This window comes from Camellia sinensis, chromosome 4, assembly GCF_055761805.1.
Source record: "Camellia sinensis isolate YWXY chromosome 4, ASM5576180v1, whole genome shotgun sequence".
Taxonomy (NCBI): domain Eukaryota; kingdom Viridiplantae; phylum Streptophyta; class Magnoliopsida; order Ericales; family Theaceae; genus Camellia; species Camellia sinensis.
The window spans coordinates 180,636,940-180,657,467 of NC_138964.1; the positions used below are offsets into that span (position 1 = coordinate 180,636,940).

Consider the following 20,528-nt stretch of genomic DNA (forward strand, 5'->3'; position numbering starts at 1 on the left):
CATCACTATGATTACACCTAGCACATCGAAGATTTACAGCGACTCCTCTCTTTTTTAAGATCCCTGGACTAAGATCCCTGAATTAAGAAAACTAAGCACAAATTCAACAACCGACGGACCCACTTTCCCGCAAAAATGTTGATAAAAACCCGGTATAAACCCATCGGGTCCCAGCGCCTTAAGTTTACCATTTGAAAAACCACCTTCTTAATTTCATCCAGTGAAAAAGGCTATTCTAACATGTGAATATGTTGCGCATTTAACGTACAATGAACAACATTTAAAATATTAAAATGGTTAGGGAAAAAACCTGTGTCCGAAGAACTCCCATTCGGCCCTTTGTTTGCAAAAAAAGCTTTTGAAAATGTAGTATGAAAGTTCTCTGAATGGCCTGTGGTTCTGTAACAACATGACCTTCTTCATCTTTAAGAAAAGAAATATGATTTCTAATTCTCCTCCAAGGAGTCATTTGATGAAAAAAATCTGTTATTTCTATCTCCAAGCTTCATCCACATTTGTTTCGATCGCTGTGCCCAATACAATTCCTGTTTCTCCAAAAGGCCATCCAATTGTTGTCTCAACTCCATCTCTTTGTCAGGCTGCCCAGATTGACGAAGAAAAGATTGAACACGTTGTAACTGACTTTGAGTATCATCTATTTGTCCTTGAATACTTCGGAATGATAAAGAATGCCAATTCTTCAAGTGTCTCATCAAAACCTCTTGTCCCTAAATTATTGAGAATCGATTATACCCCTGTGCAGACCACCTCCACACCTTCTTGACAATCTGTTGTGTGGTCTCCTCCCTTAACCATGTTGCTTCAAATCTATTCCACTTCGGACCTTTTAAATTACTCCAATCGGTATCAAGCAATAGAGGGCTATGATCCGAACATTGAATTGGTAAAGTAATTAGTGAACATCACTTAAAAGCTTCCACCCAACTCAAGGAAGCTAAAGCCCTATTCAACCGTTCATACACTGCAGCTGAATTCCACCGATTGTTGCACCAGGTATACCGAACTCCTTTACTTGGCAGATCCACCATTTGGTTTCTGAAAATCAAATTATCAAACTCCTTAGCTCCCTGAATGGGTCAACCTGACAGACTTAATTTCTCCGCATGATTGAAGTCCCCTATAATAATAAATGGATGCTGGAACCTATTGATTTGGCTTTCCACTTGACACCACACCTCTCCTCTTCTTGAAACTGATGGATGGCCATACAAAAAAACAATGAACCAAACTACTCTAATATCATCTTGAATCTGCAAAGCAATTATATTCGCAAACCTATAAGTTGGCAATACTTCCACTGTATCATTCCACCACACCCATAATCATCCTGCACGACCATTGCTATCTGACCCACAACTGTGTCTGAACCCCATCACATACCCAATTTTGCTGGCTTGTTGAACCAATTTCTTTGTTTCCACCAAGAATTTTCGGGTCAATTGGTTTGCTACTTGAAAAACCCAGAATTGATACTTGATATTATGAGCAGATAACTGAACAGAACACAACATCACTTGGGCATTTATATTTGTCTATAATCTTTTTTGACTTCTAGAAACAAAACTTAATCTAGACATTGAACAAAGACAGACAGATTCAACAAATTGAAGGTTACTACAATGAACAGCCACCATGACACCAAATCCCTAATGCTGTGTTATTGTTCATTTTCCATCTAGATTCCATTTAGTTGTTATCAAAAGGGTAAGGGAAAAAGAATTCAAATCTCAAGTTTTTACATCATCTAGGACCCGAGGAAACAAACAAAAAAACCCAACTGACCCAAATAAAATTTGTTCTTATTATTTATCCCAATAAAAAAAAAAGGGCGACTTTGTTCTTCATTTGGAAACCAAAACAATGTCAAACGATACAGGTTAGTATTGTAAATTCGTCCTTCAGAGTTTCTTCTTTTTCCAAAAAGAGGGAAAACTAAATTTGAAAATGTGCCAACGTTTCAGAATCAGCTACAATGTGAAGATCTCAAAAATTGTTAAATAATTCTCAACACTGATCTATGCAATGTCATAACAAAAAAAAAAAATCCTAACCTAGACAAAAATTTCAACTTTGAATACAAAACCAAACCAATCATTAGAAAATAAAGGGGGGGAGAAGGTACTTGAGAGCCATTTTTCGATAAGCGCTTTTGATTTCCTGATCTGTGGAGTTCCTTGAGACGCCGAGAACTTCATAGGGGTCTTGACGAAGCTGCTTCGCCACATCGTGTTTCTCCGATTTCGATCTGTGAGCCAAAAAAAATTGAACTTGCTATGACATTGAAGAACACCCAAAAATTGAGACCTTTCCGGAAAGGGGTCTGCCTTCCAACTTATGTCGACTTGAAATTGGGGGTTGCAAGAAACTTGTGGATTGCCGGAGAGAGTGGGAGAGAGTGGGGTCTCCCCTCTCTTACAAAGTTCGAAAAGAGGAGCTGTTGCAGCACTCCATCTCATCTCCTCGGTGAGAGGCAGAGAAGAGAGGTAGAGAGAGAGAAGAGCGTATGAAAGAGGATGAATGAAAGAGGGGGGCAGAGATGAAAGAGGGGAGACAGAGAGACGGGCGGGAAAAAAATTCATCTCAGCCGTTTATTTTTGTTTGAAAAGATCTGTACCGTTAATATCAAATGTATCTCACATACATTTTATACATTTTCAAAATCTATTGTGTCTTATTATATAGATATATAGATATATATATCTATATCTATATATATCACATTCAAACAAATGGGTTGAGTTTGAAATGCAATAGAATCAAGATGAAATCAAACCCATTTTCAAATTTCAGATATCAAACCCATTTCAAAAAACCAATTCCATATGCACAAAATCACAAAAATTGACCCTTCAAATGAAATGCTGAAAAAGTCAGACATGAGACTGTTGTACATACTCACCCAAAAAATGACACTGTTGTACAAAGAATAAACATTTCAAGAAATGGTGATAGAAATCTTTGGATTTGAGGCTTGTTTTGATCTCTTATCCTGATCCAAAGTATACCACTTTTCCTCTTTTTATTGTTATTGACATGTTTTTTTTACAAAAACAGTTATCTGTTTTAAGAGTCTTACACCCAAGACTATGTAGCCCAATTATCATATACTATGTAGCCCAATTTGTGATCTAGCAAACCTTGGAGTATACAAAATCTAAGGTAAATTTACATGATCATTTCTGCAAACAAAACAGACCACATGGAGGATGACTCAACCAGAGCAAGTTAGCTCCATCACTTGATCTAAAATCTTTTTTGCATGTATCTATGCCCCAATCCACAGAATATACTCTATACTAACTATTATACAAAATGTGTTAGTAATCAGTCAATAAAAACAAATAATCAAAAAGAGAAACAATCAGTGTTGATTATTGTCATTGTTCTCTTCAAACCCTTTGCACACAATAAAAACATCATTTGACAAATTTTTTTTTTAAAAAAAATAAATAAATAAACCAATAATTTCTGCCATAGTTCTAATTAGGCAACCACCAAACAATAAACCATGAACCACAAAATAGGCAACCACCAAACAATAAACCAGAAACAGAAACGATGATAAACAAAAACATCGATTTAAACCATTACCTCAATTCCACCAACAAAAATGGAGGATGACTCAACCAGAGCAAGTTGGCTCCACCAATTGATCTCAAATCTTCTTTGTATGTATCTATGCCCCAATCCACAAAATTTGAAGTTAATTTCTACTGAAATGAAAATGCGTATGAGAATATAAGTTGAAGAGTTTTCCGAAGAGAGAGAATGGACAAAAATAATGCATTAGCTAATGCTTTTCTGTACATAGAGAGGAAACTAATAAAATCAAAACAAAATTAATATTTTATAATAATTTAGAGATGTCCGTGTGAATAACTCATATATTATCATATACTATGTAGCCCAATTTGTGATCTAGCAAACCTTGAAATATACAAAAACATGATCATTTCTGCAAACAAAACAGACCACATGGAGGATGACTCAACCAGAGCAAGTTGGCTCTACCACTTGATCTAAAATCTTCTTTGTATGTATCTATGCCCCAATCCACAGAATATAATCTATACTAACTATTATACAAAATGTGTTATTAATCAGTCAATAAAAACAAATAATTAAAAAGAGAAACAATCAGTGTTCATTGTTCTCTTCAAACCATTTGCACACAATAAAAACATCATTTGACAAAAAAATTTAAAAAATAAAAATAAATAAACCAATAATTTCTGCCATAGTTCTAATTAGGCAACCACCAAACAATAAACCATGAACCACAAAATAGGCAACCACCCAACAATAAACCAGAAACAGAAACGATGATAAACAAAAACATCGATTTAAACCATTACCTCAATTCCACCAACAAACATCGATTTACTTGAAGCATAAAGAAGCATTGAGGGAGAGAGAGGTACCGGAGAGCTCCCATGGGGGTTCGAAACAGAGAGAGAAAAAGAAGACAGCGGCGTCAATGTAGAATTTGAGGAAGTTGATGATGATGACGGTGGTTGTGGTGGTGGAAACCCTAGCCTTCGGTGACCCAATCAAAGCACAGTGTCGCAATTCACAATCAGAAACCCTACCTTGCGAGTGGGAGGGTTGCGACTTGAAGCCACTGAGAGAGAAGGGGGGGGGAGAGGCAGAAATCGAGCTCAAGAGGGAGGGTAGGAAAGAAGAACAGAGAGGGAGAGAGAGGGACAAAGAGGGAATGGGAGGAGATGTGTAACAGAGAGGGAGAGATAGAGAGAGAGAGAGAGAGAGGAAGAGAGAGATAAAGAGGGAATGGGGAAGGAGACATGGGTAGGTGGGAGAGGGAGAGGGAGAGAGTGTTTGAGCAGGAAGAAAATTGATGTCAACCGTGAGATATTAATTAGGATTGATCTGAGCCCTTAAAATGAAATGTATCTCTGATATTAATTAGAAAATATTGTTCTAATGCTATGTCCTACGAAAACTAAGATATTGAAACCATAATAGAAATATAAAATTAGAATAAATAACACAAAGAACAAAGAGATTATCATTATGTTTAGGGACCAAGTTTAAAACATTAACCAGCTTTTAGGAAGAGTTGTCTCAATTTACGGGTGATACTACATTTTCTCCTAGCAAAGGAACAATAAGGAGGATGTACTCCTAGTAGTACTTGATCTACCCACTTGGAGTAAATGATCTTTGACAAAATCCTAGAATCCAAAAATCGACTCAACAAAAGCAACTAACTTCAAGCAACTGACTCCGTCCTATTGTCAAGCTGCCAATTGGTAGTATAAATATTATATTTAGTACAACTCTCTACATGAGAACCCCAAAATCATAAAGAAATAACAAACATCACATGAAATAAAATGATCAAATTAGAGATTAAAATCCCTCATTTATATATGTAATGACAAATTAGATTGATAGTGCGTATGGTTGGAAATGGAGAGTTGAAAAAAAAAGGAAACAAAAATAGAAATTACTATAGAACTTATCTTAGCTTAGCGTCATCGGTTGATCTCACTCCACTTGTCTGCACACATACACTATCACACAATGGTTTCTCTTTTTAATAGACAATGGCATTGTCAAATGATAAAAAATAACAACGAAAATGAGTAAGCTTAACAATGTATCAATCGGGGACCCGATTACCATGGGTCCATTACCGCCATGGGTCCTCTCAATTATTGTAACTAATGCTTTCCTTTCAGCAAAACCAACTAAAATTTGAGTGTGAGAGTGCAATCTAACAAACAATCAAAGTAAAATACCTTTTCGGAGTCTAGTTGAAGATTGACAATGGTTGAGTACCAAGTAGGCATCACTCTAAGCCAATCTACTACCACCGATTGGTACCAAAATGTATTGATTCCAGACTTAAAAAAACAAAAACAAAAACAAAAAGAAGAAGAAGAAGCTACCAAAAGGAACAGTTAAGAAACAACATCACTACTCTAGAAGTGATAAAGGAAAGAACATGATCATAGCTTCATATTAGATACTAACCTTATTGAATACCCAAATTTCACCATTAACAGTTGATTTTGGTACACCATGTCCATTATAATGGAAGAGAACTCTATCAGAATTGGCATTCAAGCTCATAATGTGCCTACTTACATGTCATGAAGAATAAGTTAAAACATTATTTGATATTAAATTTATACATAGAAATAATAATAAAAAAATCTCACTTTGAGTTGTCACCGTTTAAACCTTTACTCATAAGAAATAAATCTAAGTGACTCTAGCCATCATCAAATGCACAACCAATTTGACAACCGGTGCCACAACTTGAAAAGCAAATTAAACAAAGAATTAAAAGACACATGTTATGTAGTCAATTGTAGACCACAAAAATTCAACAGGTCAAAGTAGATACACCCATACAACAAACATTTCAAACTAATATCATAAATTAAAACCCATTTCATAAATCAAAAGCTTTTCAAAACCATAGGAAATCAACACCCATTTCTCATTAAAGAATCAAACCCATTTCATAAATCAAAACCATGTCAGAAATCAAACTGAACATAAAAAATTCATTTCTGAAATCAAAATCCATTTAAAAAATGAAACCCATTTCATGAAACAAAACTTATTTCAAAAATTAAAACTCATTTCTCATTTCAAAATCAAACCCATGTCAGAAGCTAAACTATAAATAGAAATCCACACAATGACCAACCTAACCAAACACCCACAAACGTCAAAAAGGTTTATGGTTTAAACACCAATGCACAATTCACAAAAATAAATGATCTGAGATTCAACAAAATGAAAAAATTTCCAAAATCCAGATTTGACAAAAATAACCAGATTAAAAAATATTCAGATTCAACTTTACAAACTCATAAAAGTATCTAGATTCAAGTAATCAGAAACAACCAAACCCACAAAAATATCATGAATTGCAAAGGTTGGAAGTTCTAGATTCAAGCACAAACCAAAAAAAAACCCCAATTTTAATTCATATTTCCAGCCACTTTCCTTTTCTCTCCACAAATCACTCTCCAAATCCAAGATTAAAGCACAAACCAAAAAAAAAATCCAATTTTAATTTTTCTAATTATTCCACTACCTTCAATTTCTAAAACTCCCAAAACTTCTGCATAAATACACATATGTAAACAAAAAAAAATCCTAAATACACAATCCCCACAATACACAAGCAGACATTCAAATACCCTATGAGAGATTGATCTGATTCAGTGGGGGAAAAAACTAAGAACTTAACTAATTAAAATACCTGTTTGGGATCTCTTTGAATATTGACAACGACGGAGTATCGATCTCTCTAGAGACGGTGGTGGTCCAACGAAATCTTCCCTTTTGCAATGGCTCCTTTCGAAATCTGTCCTATGGGCTGAAAAGGTTGTGTCGATTGTGGTGGAATATGGAGTTTGGTCTGCCACTGTTGATGAAGATTGAGATGGCAGAAAGGGGGAGGAAGGAAAAGAGAAAGAAGAAACGAATTGGAGAGAGAGAATGAAAGAGTATTGACTGAATCAGAGCGAGGGAGGAAGAAGAAACGAATAGGGATTATGGTTGAGTATCCCACACAGGATGGGCTCTGATGGAGGTATAGAGAGAGAGAGAGAGATTTTCTTCGATTTACAAATAGTGGGTGGGAAATGAAGAAATCTCAACCGTTGAAGTTTAGATGGGACAATCTGACCCATTGATACAAAATGTATCTCTTAGACATTTTATGACATTTTCAAAAACTCTTGTGCCATATTATATAGATATATATATATATATAAATATATATGTTGGGTTTCAATTCTTTGCTAAAAATCCAAACAAGTGTATATGTATATATATATATATAAGGGATTTTTATTGATAAATCCCATTTAGAAATGTTTTAATCCAAAAAGTCCATAAATGAATTTTTTAACACATTTAGTCTCATGTATATATAGTTTTATTCCATAAAGTCCTTTTTTCTTGATTTACACTATTTTCTTGGACACTTATGCCCTTATATTTAATTTTGATACCCTTATAAATATTTTTTGAACGGTTAGCAATTTTATGATGTGAACATTCATATTTTAAAATTCACATTGGTAGGAATGTAAAATTGGTCCGTGGGCGGCCCGAAACCCGCCCGCGAGCCGGGGCGGGCCCGGCCCATTGACAATGTGAATATTCACATTGACATGTTAACATTCACATTAATAGGAGCGTAAAATTGGCCCGCGTCCGTGGCGGCGCGAAACCCGCCGGCTGCCCATGGGCGGCCCGGGGCGGGCCCGGTCCGGCCCGTTGACAATGTGAATATTCACATTAACATGTTAACATTCACATTGATAAAAGTATAAAATTGGTCCGCGGCCCATGGGCGGCCAAAAGCCTGCCCACGGCCCGGGGCGGGCCCGGATCGGTCCGTTGACAATGTGAATATTCACATTGACATGTTAACATTCACATTGATAGGAGTGTAAAATTAGCCCGCGCCCCATGGCTGCCCGAAACTCACCCACGGCCCGTGGGCGGCCCGAGGCGGGCCCGGCCCAGCCTGTTAACAATGTGAATATTCACATTGACATGTTAACATTCACATTGATAAGAGTATAAAATTGGCCAGCGGCCCAGGGCGGGCCCGACCCGGCCCGTTGACAATGTGAATATTCACATTGACATGTTAACATTCACATTGATAAGAATGTAAAATTGACCCGCAGCCCGTGGGCGGCCCGAAATCCGACCATAGCCCGACCCGTGACAATGAATATTCACATTGACATGTTAACATTAACATTGATAGGAGTGTAAAATTTTCCCACTGCCCGAAGCTTACCTGCGGCCTGAGATAGGCCCGGCCCAGCCCGTTGACAATGTGAATATTCACATTGACATGTTAACATGCACATTGATAGGAATGTAGAATTGGCCCGCGGCCCGTGGACTGCCCGAAGCCTGCCCACGGCCCGGGACAAGCTCGTTTGGGTATGAGCCCGAGCCGGTGGGTCGAGCCTCGGGTCGGGCCGATGGGCTTGGGCCTAGCCTCAGGCTTGGGTGGGGCTTGGGTGGGCCTGACCATTTTTTTTTAAATTCTTTTTAATTTTTTCTACCAAAATTTTATTATTTTTCACAAAAAAAGACACTAAGCCTCGGCGCGGGCCGGGCCTCGAACCGAGCCTTGAATGGGCCTTAACCGGGCCGATGGGCCGGGTCGGGCTTCAAAGTGATGGCCCAGGCCCTAGCCTAGGGTCTCGGACTAGGCTCGAGCCCGGGCCCAAACGAGCCTTTCCCGAGCCGCGGGCGGGCTTCGGGCAGCCTACGTTCTTTTTGACTATTCCATTAAGTCCTATTTGAGGTAAGAAGACCAAAATACTATTTTCATCTACTTATATTTTATTTAGTTCACATTATTTTCTTATGTTTCAATAAGTCCTATGGGAGACATAATTACCAAAATACCCATAATGTGAATGTTCATATTATCAATGCGTAGAGGCCCGGGCCGGCCCATATCGAGCCTCGTGGATGCCTGAAAAAATCCGGCCCGGCCCACGGCCAAAAAATTAGGCCTAGGCCCTAGCCCTGGCACAAGGGTATTCGGGCTTTAGACGGGCCGATGGATCGAGCCTCGGGTCGGGCCGGTGGGCCTGGGCCTAGCCTCGTGCTTAGGTCGGGCTTGGGCAGGCCTGGCCATTTTTTTTTAATTTTTTCTACCAAAATTTTATTATTTACCACAAAAAAAAACATTGCGCCTCGGGCGGGCTGGGCCTCGGACTGAGCCTTGAATGGGCCTTAAGCGGGCTAATGGGCTGGGCCAGACTTCAAAGTGATGGCCTAGGCCCTAGCCTAGGATCTCGGACATGCTCGGGCCCGGACCCAAACGAGCCTGCCCTGGGCCGTGGGCGGGCTTCGGGCAGCCCACGGACCGCGGACCAATTCTACATTCCTATCAATGTTCATGTTAACATGTCAATGTGAATATTCACATTATCAACAGGCCGGGCCGGGCTGGCCCCGGGCCGCGGGCAAGCTCCGGACAGTGGGAAAATTTTACACGCCTATCAATGTTAATGTTAACATGTCAATGTGAATATTCACATTGTCACAGGTCGAGCTTCGGGCCGCCCACGGACTGCCGGCCAATTTTACACTCTTATCAATGTGAATGTTAACATGTCAATGTGAATATTCACATTGTCAATGGGCCCGGTCGGGCCCGCCCTGGGCTGCTGGCCAATTTTATACTCTTATCAATGTGAATGTTAACATGTCAATGTGAATATTCACATTGTCAACAAGCCGGGCCGGGCTCGCCCCGGGCCGCCCACGAGCCGTGGGCGAGTTTCGGGCAGCCACGAGGCGCAGGCTAATTTTACACTCCTATTAATGTGAATGTTAACATGTCAATGTGAATATTCACATTGTCAACGGGCCAGGCCGAGCCCGCCCCTGGGTCGCGGGCGGACTTTTGGCCGCCCATGGGCCGCGGGCCAATTTTGTACTTTTATCAATGTGAATGTTAACATGTCAATGTGAATATTCGCATTGTCAACGGGCCGGACCAGGCCCGTCCCGGGCCGCCCATGAGCCGCGGGCGGGTTTCGCGCCGCCACGGGACGCGAGCCAATTTTACACTCCTATTAATGTGAATGTTAACATGTAAATGTGAATATTCACATTGTCAACGAGCCGGGCCCGCCCCGGCCCGACTCGAATTTTTCTGAGCACCCACGAGGATCGACATGGGCCGAGTCCCTACACATTGACGATATGAACATTCACATTGACGGTGTGAACATTCACATTATGGGTATTTTGGTAATTATGTCACCCATAAGACTTATTGAAACATAAGAAAATAATGTGAACTAAATGGAACATAAGTAGATGAAAATGGTATTTTGGTCTTCTTATCTCAAATAGAACCTAATGGAATAGTCAAAAAGAATATTGGTTGAATGGAATAAACCTCTTAGAAAGTGGATTTATCAAAAAAGCTCCCCATATATAATATATGTATTTATATAAACATACATCTGGTAGACAAGTTGTTCCCATGTTTATATATTTGTATATATATATCTGTTAGAAGAAAAAAAAAAATTATTCCCATGTTTGAATGTGTGTATATATACATATATCTGTTAAACAAATTTTGAAATTAATTTATTTGGATTTTATTTTCTTTGCTAGAAATCAAAATATATTTTCATGTGTTTCAATTCTTTGCTGAAAATCTAAACAAGTGTATATGTATATATATATAAATATATGTATATATATAAACATACTTTTGGTAAACAAATTGTTCCCATGTTTATATATTTGTATATATATACATATATTTGTCAATATATTTGTATGTATATATATCTGTTAGAAGAAAAAAAAAATTCTTCACATGTTTGAATGTTTGTATATATATACATATATCTGTTAAAAAAATTTAGAAATTAATTTAATTGGATTTTATTTTCTTTGCTAGAAATCAAAATATGTTTTCATGTGTTTATATAGATGTATCTGTTCTGTGGCTGTTCTTTGCTAGAACTGTGGATGTTCTTCTTTACATGAAAACATAATTAATCTATTAATGTGTAATAAAGTTGTTCTTTAGATAAAGTTCCCATGTGGCTTCAAAAAATGTTTTCATGTGTTTAAACAAAATTCCCTGTGGTTTTCTTTAGATAAAGGTCTTCTTTAGATAAATTACACAAACGACAGTACAGATTCCATCCCTCTCTAGTTTTCTCAACGAGATACTTGAGGGCATTACGGACATTTCAACGTATATCTTTGATGACATCAGCAGTTTCTATTAGTTTTGTGAACGGAAGTCAAAAAATGGGGGAATCTATACAATGTCAGGTAAAGTAGGGGAGGTTACTGTAATTATTCAAACCACAGGGGAGATCCATGTATTTGTCAGAAACCTCAGGGGAGGTAAATGTAATTTACCCTTGAAATTATATTTCAGACTTCCACCATTATCACACTAAAATAGGGCTAACATTTCGAGGAATATGCCTCTTGAAAATTAAAATGACCACCGGAGAGGTGTCCATGCTTCATATGATCTAGGTATACAAGTCACATTCCCTAGAAACTCTCAAGAACTTATCGAGTCAAATATACCTCTCTTGAAAATTAAAATGAAATTTTCAAGAGAATGAAAAGAGAGAGAGAGAGAGAGAGAGAGAGAGAGAGAGAGAGAGAGAGAGAGAGAGAGTGGCAACAAAAATATAATAAGTTGGTATTGTTTATAGATTTTATTAGTGATAATTAACATTTTGCTTCTTACATTTTGTGCATGCATACCTCTAAGCATGAGACTATATATATGATTAATTTTCTTCCATGGAATGCAGGACCTTTGGTGCTTTTCATCAGAAAAATGACACCAAATCATGATTATGTCATTTAATGATCTAAGCTTCATAGTTCATGAGATAAATGATCTTGAAAAGAAAACTAATAAATCATGATCATTATGACGAGTACAGATGGGAAGTAGTACTTTCTAATAAAAAAAATTTAATCCAGATGGCTACTTTTCAGATAATAGCACAAGTAGACAACAAAATTTAGCTGCAACTTGTTAATTACGAGTTGATTATTAGTTAATCGCACTAAAATCTGATTTAGGCCAATTGGATGCCATACTACCATTATCTTACCCACCACTAACAAAAATGTAACTCAACTCAAATAAGCTTTAATACCAACTAAATAATTAAATTCTACTGAAGGTATGTTCATAAAGATGCAACTAAATGTTTTATTAATGCAGCACACCTCCTTTCTTCAGTCTTTGCCCAGTAGTGTGATTTGAATAAACCAAAGTATGTTAAAATTGAATGACAGAAGAAGCTACTGTTAAAACCTATCACCTACTTCACCCACTTAAACCTACTCCACTAAACCTAACCCACTACACCACTACCACCTCACCTACTCCACTAAACCTAACCCACTACACCACTACCACCTCCACTTCACCTACTCCTTACCTACTACACACTCACCCTCTTCTATATATAGGAATCATGAATCATTGTAATATATATAACATTATATCAATCAATAATACGTCAATTTTAACATGGTATCAGAGCAGGTTTAAAACCTAGTATTTTTGCTTCACCGGCGGGCGGCAACTTCGCCTTGGCCGCCCGCCGGACCTCAACCTAGTCCACTAGAGTTTTCTACACATACCTTCACTTTCCTGCATCCCACTTCAACCCAACACCACTGCCAATAACTTGTCTTACATTTATTGCATTGCTTGCAAAAGCCACAGCTTCTGTTTGATTAACTGGAACAATGACATTCCTCTGGCATGTTGAAATGTTGATGATCGTGGAAGATGTGACACTGGTTGTCGCAAAACTTACTGTGTCGTTCCTGCCATCTGTGCTGCAATTGAGCTGACCAGGAATAGCTGTTTGACTAGCCAAAATTCTCTGGCAGCCATAGTAAAGCGTGAGGTTTTGGGAATCTGGATGTGTTCGTAGATCTAGCTTCTTCCTTCTTCGATCTAACCATCCATGTCGTCGTCGACAGTCTGACATCGACTTCGATCTCGCAGAAACCTCCGTTCAGCACTTGAGTCCAATCTAAATGAACATTGCAAGAACCTTGAAGAACGAGATGGTTTTCCAGCTGATCCTAATGATATTTTCTTGACAGATGGTGCCAGTCCAGCGGTCCATATGATGATGCCGTTACTGATAAAATCGGAGGATGGGATTCTATGTCCTATTCCTCAGTACCCTCTGTCCTCTGCTTCAATTGCCCTCCATGGTGGCACAGATGCCAAGGGACCGAAATCATCACTTTCCTTCCCTTTTTCTTTTATTTTGTCCTCCACTACCCACTTTTATTTTATTATACACTCAACTTTCTTTTCTTTTTTTTTTTATATTTCTTTTACTCCATCTTTTGACAAGAACACGACACACAAAATGGTTTGCACACCCATCATCTTCTTTTTCCATTAGTGGTAGGACCCGCCCCCAACACATTTGAATCTCCCATTTCCTTTTTATTTTTTATTCCTTTAACCACCACACACTCCAGCGCACATGCTTTCCATTCATCTATTATTATTATTATTATTATTATTATTATTATTATTAAAAACAACAACCAAAAAACAAGAAAAACAAAAACAAAAAAACAAACAAACCACATGGGCTTGTCCCTTCTCTCTCCTCCGTTTGATTTCAAAATTCATTTTTTTATTTATTTTTTCCAAACCACTTTTAATCTCTTTCAAATACCCACTTTATTTTGAAACTTTATTTTGAAACATCCATTCTTCCACACAAAAAAAAAAAAAAACATTCCACAAACTTGTCTTTCTTCATGCCGGGGATCAACCCCGATCAACATTTTACACCAACACCAAAAAAAAAAAAAAAAAAAAAACAACAGACAACAACCACATCCACAGGCGGGATTTTTCTTCTCTACTCTGCCGCCGGTCTTTTCTTCTTGCCTCCGTCCTGGGTGGCCCTTGCCGTTGTTGCCTCCGTGTTTCCCACTCCACTGGGCACGATCACTACTCCCTGCTCCTCCACTGCAGCATAAGACGGACCTCCAAATCGGAACATAACGGTGGCCTTCCGCTTCAGCTCCTTATTTTCCGCCTTTAGCACACTTATCTCTGCTCGCGCATCCTTATACATGCGTTGGAGCAGAGCCAATTGGACGTTTAACTGCTGCACCTCATTTGTCCTACTCTGCAGCCGGTTCGACAAATTTGTAACCGCAGTCATGGTTTCCACACATGACTTCAATGTATACTGATTGGCCTCCACATCCGACTGCACTGCCATTCTTTGCTCCACAGACCGCATAGGAAAGTTCAACGGAGCAAACTCCGGGGCGCTTGGTTGAGGTTCCAGTGCCACCGCACCAATTATCTCTCTTGTTGACTCGTTGAGGTCGGGAAAAAGAGTGAGCAGACCACGGGACGAAGAGGCCATATTCTGGGTAGCTGAACGGGAAGATGAGGCCATGTTATGGGTTGCTGAGTGTTTCAGAGAAAGGTTGGTTACAGAATGGCACCAGAGTGTTCCAGAATCTCTTTCTCAGAAACGAAAGAGTTTTTTTCAAAAGATTTTCGGCGGTTTCAGACTGGTTTGCACAGCCTCCGCCTCAACCTTGGTTAAATAGCCGAGGCCGACACGCCACTCTGTCGCTCACGTGCCTCGCCGCGTCTCCGGCTCACCTTTTGATGGCTCGACGCTTTCTGTCAGGCACGCCTTTTGATGAAGTGGGCGCGCCTTTTGAGGGCACGACTTTTGAGGGCTCACTATATATATCCATATATATATATATTTGGGCAGCCTATATACACCATCATACAGTGTATTTTTTAAGGGTCCGACAAGACTCTGTAAACTGTCCCGACATTGATTCCGGTTAGCTCCTTTATGGGTCCGACAAGACTCTGTAAACTGTCCCGACATTAATTCCGGTTAGCTCCTTTATGGGTCCGACAAGACTCTGTAAACTGTCCCGACATTGATTCTGGTTAGCTCCTTTATGGGTCCGACAAGACTCTGTAAACTGTCCCGACATTGATTCCGGTTAGTTTCTACAAGGGTCCAGCAAGACTCTGTAAACTGTCACAACATTGTCTGCTACAACGGTCCGACATGACCCCATAAACTGTCTTCTACATCGGTCTGACACCACCATACAGTGTCCTCTACAACGTTATGACACCCACATACAGTGTCCTTTACAACGTTATGACACCCCCATACCGTGTCCTCTACAACGTTATGACACCACCATCCAGTGTCTTCACCAATGGTCTGACACGACCATACAGTGTCACCTATCCTCTTTTATTTTTATGTATTTTCTTGTTTTGTAACTCTCTCCAAACTCAAGTTGGTTAGTTCCTATCCCCCTTGAGTTTGCGGGGGGCTGTTAAAACCTATCACCTACTTCACCCACTTAAACCTACTCCACTAAACCTAACCCACTACACCACTACCACCTCACCTACTCCACTAAACCTAACCCACTACACCACTACCACCTCCACTTCACCTACTCCTTACCTACTACACACTCACCCTCTTCTATATATAGGAATCATGAATCATTGTAATATATAGAACATTATATCAATCAATAATACATCAATTTTAACAGCTACTTTGGATGATAATGATATGGCAATCTTCATTATTCAAGTTACAAGAAAATCAGAGAGAATCATTCACATTTTAAATGCATATAACTTAACAGTTGTTTGGATTGTACTCACAGCTACAGCCTCAAGGCCTCCTTTTGAGATGTAGGGGCGATATCTCAGGTAACAGAAACAATGTAGTGTCCTTGTAGGAGATCAATTGCATCCTTCACACACGTGTCCCAACAGAGTAAAATTTGTCAGGAATGAATTTGAAAAATAATAAAATAAATAAAACAAGATGAAAGATAGAAAGATTAGTAGGACATAATTGTTAAATGCATAATTGAATGACAAAAGAAACTGATGATTCTAAACTTCAGCAGACTAAAAATGATCGTTTTTCGGCTAGAATGATACAAAACAAACATCCCAAAAATAACTTTTAGGCTGATGAAGATTTTGCAAGAAATAAAATTAGTTGCTTAACAAATCATTGCATACATAACACACAAAAAGCAGGGTATGGGAAAGAAATTATTATTCAATTAGAACAGTACTTGCAGCAGTGGATTTTGTTTAGAAGGTCAATACAGCTGATTTCAAAATAGGATTGTAATAGCTATACTTTCACCACAATAACATATAGATTTACTAAAAGCAAAAAAGCAGGAAAAATAAAATCATGAAACAAATCCTTTATAAACAGTAAACTATAATAAGACTACTATGTTTTCCCAAACAACTGAAAATTTGAAGTATGATGCTTTTTGTTTACTTATATGTTTTCTAAACAATCAGCTCATTATCAAGGAAAATTTAGCTACTGCCAGGGCAATGTACAACAATTAGTAGCATCAAATGATTACAATCGCCGTAGCAAAGTCATAACCCATGCAACAAAATACGCATATAATATGATACAATTCTGTAAGAAGTAAGTATCAGACAGGTATTGGATTTATTTTGAAGATTCCATGTAACATAGGCCATAACTGCTTTGGCAATAAGCTTAATTTTGTAATACTAGAAAAGAGATGACTACTATAAGTACATAAACTTTTTATAAGAACTATCACTCTCATGAAGTCCAACAACCTTGAAGTTAAAAAGAAACTACCAAAAAAAAGGTCTTCTCATTTAAATTTGAACTTGAAATATTAAAAATTAACCCCTTCTCCTATTTTGAACGAGTTTTTAAAAAAATCTCAAAAAGTACAACATGAAATCTGCAAATAACCCCACAATTTGACCCTACTCAAGTACATGTGGCTCTGCCCCCAAGTACTTGACCCAACTTTGATGCACAGTGGATAAATTACAGTTAGGGCTGCAAATGAACCAAGCCAAGCTTTGATGTATTTTGGTTTGTCTTGGCCAATCAAAGGGTGTGCTCGGGCTAAGCTTGTGTTTGCGGTGAGCTCAATCGAACATGTTCAGAGTTGGCCATGATTGTTTCAAGAGCCAAGCTCAGCTTGGCTTCATTAAAACATGTGATTTTGAAGGGCATGTGCCTCTGGTGAATGAAAGAGTAAAAAAAAAAAAAAAAAAAAAAAAAACTAAGGGCCAAAAGTCCATCTTGTAAAGACCATTTAAATAAGGTGTGGAGAAAATTTACAAACGTCAGCCAGCTATGAGACAGCTGATAAAAATATGATAACAAAAATTTTGTAATGGAATATATTATAGCAGTTATGAGGTAGATCACATAGCTAAGACACATAAATACTTCATTGCTAATCTACTACTTCTGGATCTAAATTCAACAAACTAAAATCATTGAAGGAATGAAGTATACCAACCTGTTTTGTCCCATCAACAAAGTTATTCAAGTAATAGCGTACAAGGGCATTACAGCCATCTTTAAGAATCCCTTGGACTGTACGCTGGCCACATCTACAAATACAACACAGTTATATACAGACAATTACAAGTTTTGGCCAAACATTTCAGTGTGACACATCATCATTAATTCCCCGTCAACATGTTAGAAAAAAGAAACTAGAAGATATGGTTTATTTGCAATGTCACATTTAGGACACTAATTAACTTTTTTTTTTTGATAAATATCTAGGACACTAATTCACGAGAAACATGAATTCATTCTGAAAAACAGAATACACAAAGAAGGTAAGCAGAAATCTGTATGTTACATGCTAGCATATGCAAATTTCTTGGAGGTCTTTTGTGAAAACAGATCCTTGGCTACAAGTATCAAAATTAGACTTGGTACTGGTAGGGCCCAATCCAACTTGGTATTGGCTAAAATGCAATGATATGCACATTTATTGAACTAGAAACCCAAAAAATATAAATTATATATTCAAAAATTAATATAAATTGAGCATAAACATTTTGATGCAGAGCATTAGGAGTTGTTATTTAAGTACTAGCAAAAGAAGATCCCAAGAAGACTAAAATCTGAAATTTATTTACTGTTTGATATTTCCTCTGTTAGTCAGTCATTTAAGTATTTATCCATGGTATATTTTTGTTGTAGTACTTTTACTTAAAAGATCATGTAACTTTTTAAGTCATGTGACTGCTTAAGGGCTAATTAGTCATTTAATTTTCTTTCATTTTTAAGGACAGAATAATGGCTCTTAGATTAGATTTAAATAAAGGTGTTAAATTTTATGTATAGAGAAATAGAGAGAACGAAGATTGATTGATATATATTGTTGATTTTCTGTCTATTACAAATGGTTCCTTATATAGATGTAGGTGTAGTGGATGGTGTGTAGTGGATGGTGATAGTGGTGTAGTGGGTTAGGTTTAGTGGAGTAGGTGAGGTGGTAGTGGTGGTAGGTGATGGTAAATTCTAACAGCCCCCCGCAAACTCAATGAGGATAGAAACTAACCAACTTGAGTTTGAAGAGAGGAACAAAACAAGAAAATACATAAAAATAAAAGAGGATAAGAGACACTGTATGGTCGTGTCAGACCATTGGTGAAGACACTGGATGGTGGTGTCATAACGTTGTAGAGGACACTGTATGGGGGTGTCATAACCATGTAGAGGACACTGTATGGTGGTGTCATAACGGTGTAGAGAACACTGGATGGCGGTGTCAGACCGATGTAGAAGACAGTTTATGGGGTCATGTCGGACCGTTGTAGCAGACAATGTTGTGACAGTTGTGGTGACAGTTTACGGAGTCTTGCTGGACCCTTGTAGAAACTAACCGGAATCAATGTCGGGACAGTTTACAGAGTCTTGTCGGACCCATAAAGGAGCTAACCGGAATCAATGTCGGGACAGTTTACAGAGTCTTGTCGGACCCTTGTAAAAAGTTGCACCCTCAAAAGGTGTGCCCAATTGTGTTAAAAGGCATGCCATCAAAAGGCGTGCCGAATTCATCAAAAGGTGTGCCGGACATGATGGCGAGGCACGTGGGCGCCTTAGCTTGCGCGCCCGTTTTGTCGGCTGGTGGCAAGAGGCGCGCGATGCGCGTGGCTGCCTCGGCTATAAGACGGAGGCTGAGGCTGAGGCTGAGTCTGAGACAAAAAACCTGCGAAAGATATTTTGAGACACTCTGTTTTCTGAGAGGGATACTCTGTAACACTCTGTTGCCCAGAAAAATGGCTTCATCCTCGTCTTCCCGTGGACTGCTCACCCTCTTTCCCGACCTCAACGAGTCAACAAGAGAGAGAACTGGTGCGGTGGCACTGGAACCTCAACCAAGCGCCCCGGAGTTTACTCCGTTGAATTTTCCGATGCGGTCTGTGGAGCAAAGAATGGCAGTGCAGTCGGATGTGGAGGCCAATCAGTATACTTTGAAGGCATGTGTGGAAAGCATGACGGCGGTCACAAATTTGTCGAACCGGCTGCAGAGTAGAACAAATGAGGTGCAGCATTTAAACTCCCAGCTGGCTCTGCTCCAACGCATGTATAAGGATGCGCGAGCAGAGATAAGCGTGCTAAGGGCAGAAAACAAGGAGCTGAAGCGGAAGGCCACCGTGATGTTCCGATTTGGAGGGCCACCATATGCTGCAGTGGAGGAGCAGGGAGTAGTGAGCGTGCCCAGTGGAGTGGGAAACACGGAGGCAACACCGGCAAGGGCCGCCCAGGACGGAGGCAAGAAGAAGAGACCGGCGGCAGAGTAGAGAAGGGATGTCGGTGTGTGGCCGTCTGCAGAAAAGAAAACAAAGCCGTTGTTTTTGTTTGTGTTTGTTTTTTTTTTTTTTTTTTTTTTTGTGTGTAAAATTGTGATCGGGGGTGATCCCGGAGATGAATAAAATATGGGTTGGTGTGCAAATTTGTAATTTTTTTTTTTTTTTTATGTTTATTTTATTTTATTTTATTTATTTATTTATTTATTTAGTTTTTTTTTTTTGTTTTTTTTTTTCATGTGGAAAGAAGAACAAGAAAAAATTATATATATAA

General features: G+C 38.7%; 1 long non-coding RNA gene and 1 pseudogene across 2 annotated transcripts in view; both read right to left on the reverse strand.

The window, feature by feature from the left end:
- Positions 1-20,528, reverse strand: part of LOC145824279 (phosphoinositide phosphatase SAC6-like) — a 36,306-nt pseudogene that overhangs the window by 7,153 nt on the left and 8,625 nt on the right. The window contains exons 8-9 of the transcript XR_014365950.1: positions 17,944-18,037; positions 16,277-16,368 (exon numbers count right to left, since the gene is read on the reverse strand). The product of XR_014365950.1 is annotated as a phosphoinositide phosphatase SAC6-like (transcript). The remainder of the gene's footprint in view (positions 1-16,276; positions 16,369-17,943; positions 18,038-20,528) is intronic.
- LOC145789738 (uncharacterized) lies at positions 4,432-7,748 on the reverse strand. Its single transcript, XR_014328021.1, has 3 exons — positions 7,265-7,748; positions 6,019-6,124; positions 4,432-5,888 (listed from the first exon to the last, which is right to left on the reverse strand). It is a non-coding gene; the product is annotated as an uncharacterized LOC145789738 (long non-coding RNA).